Raw genomic sequence first — 4,838 nt, forward strand, 5'->3', positions numbered from 1 at the left:
TCCGAACCCTCGGGCGGGAGCGCCGCCGCGCTTCCCAAGCGGCGCACTATCCAGTGCGCCACCGGGCCGGCCCGAATTTTATCTTTTAAATTTTAAAATGTTTAGATGTTGTTATACAGAGTGACATGCATAGCTGAATCCTGAATGTGTAATTTCAGCCGGGTCAGTTATGTATCTTTTCTGTGCTCTTACTTCAATGAGAGAAATAAAAAGGCTCAATTAAGCATAATGTACAGCAGGGCTCCTTAAACTTGAATGTGCATACAAATAACCCAGGGATCTCCTAAAAATGCAGATTCTGATTCAGAAGATCTGTGGTGGGACCTGAGATGTTATATTTTTAACAAGCCCCCATGTATTGCTGCGATTGGTCTGGAACCATATCATGAAGAACATGGCTACGGAACAGTGGTTCTCAAACTTCACGTGCATGAGAATCACTTTGGGGCTTGTTAAACTGGACTGTCAGGCCCCATCCTTAAGGTTCCTGACTTAGAAGGTCTGGGGTAGGGTATGAAATTCTGCATTTCTAACAAGTTCCCAGGTGATGCTGATGTTGCCTGTCTGGGGACCACACTGGGAATCACTGCTGTCAAGGAAAGCACATTAGATTGTGAAAGCAAAAACCTGGGTTTAGCCTTAGCTCTTACTAACTGGCTCTGTGACTTTATCAAGTGGGAATGCATTCAGCTGCAATCATAAGAACAACCAATTAACAAGTAGTGGTTTGTTTTTCTCACTCATTAAGTCCAGAGATGAGCGGTCCACGGCTGGGGCACTTCTTAGGAAGTCAGCAAGGACACGTGATCTTGCTGTCTTTCTGTTCCACCATCACTAATGTGTGGCTTTTGTGCTCATGGGCACAAGATGGCCGTGGAACCAAGTTCCAAGCAGAAAGAAAGAAGCAGAGCAAACAGGGAAGGGGCATGCAGCTGCACTTGCCCTTTCGAAAAAGTTTACCTAAGAGTCCCACTCCATGACTTCTGCTTACATCTCACTGGCTAGAACTGTGGCAACCATAGGCCAATCAATCAGTGCGAGGTAACTAGGGAAAACAGGTTGGATTCCCCCACCAGCATGGTCTGCCATAGAGACCTCAGACATAGACACAAGATCTTAATATAACATCAAGACTGCAGAAGCTCCCAAAAGTTAAGTACACATTTCAGCTCTCTGGACCCCACTCTCATCATCTGTAAAATGCAGGAAATGCACTAAATGAAGGCATTTAGGGCAGGACAGTTCCTCATCGTATGTGGCTGTCCTGTATACAGCAGGGCATTTAGCATCTTTTTTTTTTTTTTTAAGTTTTTTTAAACCTCCAGCAATTTGTCAGTACCAAATGCCCCTATCGCCAACCACCATCATTGTGATAAAACCAAAAAGGCTTCTGCTGTTTTGCAAATTTCTTCTGGTTGAGGTGGAGCATGGGAAGGGACTATCTTCCTGGGCTGGAAACCACTGTACTAGATCATCTCTAGTCCAAAATTGTATGATTCTCTCTAGCCTCTTCACTAAAGGCTGGCTGGTTTTTGAAGACCCGGCTACACAGCAGGAGCATGTGTTCCCCACTTTCCACCCCATGGTGGGTAGACATTCTTTATCTCCTTATTGCTACTTTTATTATTTTTTTAAATCTCCAGCTATTCGTTACTTATTGCTACTTTTAAACTATTACTATTTTACCTTGAAAAAAATCCCCCTTCTTTGAGGCACATGTTACCCAACCTCACCACTTTCTTCTATTCCGATGATCTGTGTATTTCTTTTCTTTTTTTTTTTAATTTTATTTTGTCGATATACAATGTGGTTGATTATTGTGGCCCATTACCGAAACCTCCCCCCCTCCTTCCTCTCCCCCCTCCCACCCAACAATGTCCTTTCTGTTTGCTTGTCATATCAACTTCAAGGAGTTGGAGTTGTTAAGTCTTCTCCCCCCCGCCCCCGGATTGTGTGTGTGTGTGTGTGTGTGTGTGTGTGAATTTATTTATTTATTTTTAGCTCCCACCAATAAGTGAGAACATGTGGTATTTCTCTTTCTGTGCCTGACTCGTTTCACTTAATATAATTCTCTCAAGGTCCATCCATGTTGTTGCAAATGGCAGTATTTCACTCGTTTTTATAGCTGAGTAGTATTCCATTGTGTATATATATATACCACATCCGATGATCTGTGTATTTCTAAATCGCTCCTCCACATTCTCCAAAGACTTTCCTCTCCACACCAAGCCTCACCTTCATTCCAGCTGGCTTTTATATGCATATGGATGGTCCTGGCTAGACTGGCTGTTCCTTGACTTCCTCACCTCTGGCAACGCCCTTTGCTTCTTCTGTACCTTACACCCACACTCTGGCCAGACTGCAGCACTTGCCATCCCACGATCTATTCTTTCACCTTAAACCTGGCTCATCCTTGTGTCATTACTTCCTGAACCTCCATTTCCTCATTCCCTTTGCTGCACTGTTCTTCCTAATGTTAATTTCACTTTCCTAAGCTCTCAGCGCTTTCCTGGCTTCACCTTCTTCTCCAGGGATGGATCAGCCTGGACATCCTGATCCATCCCTCCTTTATTTCCTGATCTTCACTTCACCCTGCTGGTAGGAACCCGGCCCTGGTTGCAGCTGACTTTCTGCCTTCTTACTCCTACACTTGGGCAGCCCAGCAGTGCAGGCCCAAGCAGTTGCCATGACTACCAGGTGGCCTCTAACCTCCCCAGCCCCTCTCCAGCCCCTGGGCTGTCCTTGTCAGCCCTCTCTTCCATTTCTTACCTTTATCTACCTCCCTCTCATTGTCACTCTAGACAGATAATTTCACTCCTACTTGACAGTGAAAATAGAAGCCATCAGGCAGAAGCCCCTCAACTTCCTGCCCCCCCTCACCCCACTGAAACATTTATTTTTATCTACACTCATCCTTTCCTCCCTTTTATTGTGGGAAAATGTTCCTTCCTGTAGTTAATCCCTCCACCTGAGCCCTGCATCCCAACAGCTCCAGCCTCCTCAGGGACCTTGGCTTTCAAAATCCCCTATCTGTCCCTTCAGTATCTCAACATGGAAGCCTCTCCTGTGTTCTAAAAAGCTAAGTTCCCCAGACACGACATTCCCACCTCTGCTGTATAAGTGTCCCTTTCTCTCCTTTACTTTAGAGCAAGGATTCTTAACTTTTTCTAACCATGGATACCTTTGTCAGTCTGGTGGATAATGTTTTTTGAATGAATAAAAAAAATATATAGAATTACCATGGAAACCAATTATATACAGTTGTGAAAATATTTTAAAATTATATGACAAGTTTTTGACATAATAATACATGTGCTTTTTTATTTTTGTGTGTCCTTTATTAATGAATTAAATAACAAGGTCTCAAAGTGAGTCTAACAACCCCTGTATTTTCCAAGTAGTGATGACTATAAACAATATTTTGTAACATCTGCATGAACTGTAATATGATATAAAAATAACTGTGATTTTTACAAGTGCCAAAGTCAGAGGTATTGCCAATACTACTGAAATATGATGCCTGCAGTCATAATGGATGGAAAGGCTAAACTTTAGTTAGAGGTGAGTGAAAATAAGGATTTTTTAAAATAATTTTTTTCCTCATCTAAGTTCAAGGATCCCTTGAATTCTAGCCATCTTTCTCTTGGAGTGGATCTGTGGACCCCAGATTAAAACAGTGGTTTTAAAGTCTATACTCCAAAAAATATAAACAAAAATAAAATTAAAATAAAAAGACTGGTCCGTGGCTCACTTGGGAGAGCATGGTGCTGACAACACCAAGTCAAGGGTTAAGATCCCCTTACCGGTCATCTTTAAAAAAAGAAAAAAAATAATAATAATAAGTAAATAAATAATAATAATAATAATAATAAAAACAGGGGCTGGCCAGTTAGCTCAGTTGGTTTAAGCAGCACTTTGTAAAACCAGGGTCAAGGGTTTGGGTCCCTGTACCAGCCAACTGCCAAAATATATTAAATTAAATTAAATTATTTTTATTTTTTTATTATTTTATTTTATTTTATTTTATTTTATTTTTCTAAAAGATGACCGGTAAGGGGATCTTAACCCTTGACTTGGTGTTGTCAGCACCACACTCTCCCAAATGAGCTGACCGGCCATCCCTATATAGGGATCTGAACCTGTGGCCTTGGTGTTATCAGCACCGCACTCTCCCGAGTGCCACGGGCCAGCCCAAATTAAATTATTTTTAAAAAGTCTATACTTCCTGGGCTGGCCTGGTGGCGCACTGGATAAGTGCGCCGCTTGGGAAGCGCGGCAGCGCTCCCGCCCGAGGGTTTGGATCCCACATACAGACTGGTTCCCGCTCACTGGCTGAGCGAGGTGTGGGAGCAACACCGAGGGTTGCGATCCCGTTGCCGGACACGGAAAAAGACAAAAAGACAAAAAAAAAAGTCTATACTTCCTGACTACATCCTTATCTTCCACTAATTTCTCACTTTTATGATTCCTCAAATATTTGTTAGTGTCAGCTGTGTATATGGGTAAGTAACCTTTTGCAATCTGGTTTTTACTCCATGGCCCAGGGCCACTATTCTCACCAAAGACACCAACAGTCCCCCAGATTTGAAGTAGCAGCTTTTTCCATCTCCATATCACTCATCTCCCTGCAGCCTCCGATGCCAAAGCACATTCTCCTTGGAATTTTCTCTTTCTTAGGCTCTTGCTGTATCCTTTCCTATGGCTATGACTTCAGCTGGGAGTAAAAAAAAAAAAAAACAGGTCAAATAGCTTAAACCAAAGGTTAAAATACATCTCACATCTTAAGAGATATGGAGCAGCTCCAAGCCTGATTAATCTGAAGGCTCAGCAGTGTCACC

The sequence above is a fragment of the Galeopterus variegatus genome, unplaced genomic scaffold (genome assembly GCF_000696425.1).
Source record: "Galeopterus variegatus unplaced genomic scaffold, G_variegatus-3.0.2 Scaffold733, whole genome shotgun sequence".
Taxonomy (NCBI): domain Eukaryota; kingdom Metazoa; phylum Chordata; class Mammalia; order Dermoptera; family Cynocephalidae; genus Galeopterus; species Galeopterus variegatus.